The 278-nt window shown below is 68.7% G+C and overlaps 1 protein-coding gene across 1 annotated transcript in view; it reads right to left on the bottom strand.

The window, feature by feature from the left end:
* LOC104626158 (protein snail homolog Sna) overlaps nucleotides 1-278 on the bottom strand; it is a gene marked incomplete at its 5' end in the record, with an annotated part of 1,588 nt that overhangs the window by 921 nt on the left and 389 nt on the right. The window lies entirely within an intron of this gene.

Genomic DNA, 278 nt, shown 5'->3' with positions numbered 1-278 from the left:
TGTCACCGCTGCGGCAGGCTGTAGTCCACAGTGGCAGGTGGGCAGGTCTGGGGGTGCTGCCAAGGCTGGGGGCCCTGGGCGTGGGCAAGGGGGTGCTCCAGACACGGCGGCCCACAGGAGGGGTACTCTGGCAGTCTCATAGCCTCAGCTGATGGGGTTTTGGGGGAGCACGTGCTGCCACAGCGTGGGCGACCCACGGGCATGCACAGCCCCAGCAGCAGCAGCCCATTGACCAGCCGAGCCTTGACCCCGTGCCCCGCTCCAGCCAAGAGGCTCTC

This window comes from Phaethon lepturus, unplaced genomic scaffold, assembly GCF_000687285.1.
Source record: "Phaethon lepturus isolate BGI_N335 unplaced genomic scaffold, ASM68728v1 scaffold40540, whole genome shotgun sequence".
NCBI lineage: Eukaryota > Metazoa > Chordata > Aves > Phaethontiformes > Phaethontidae > Phaethon > Phaethon lepturus.
The sequence above is the reverse complement of the archived record's forward strand: the minus strand, read 5'-3'. Positions and strand labels throughout refer to the sequence as shown.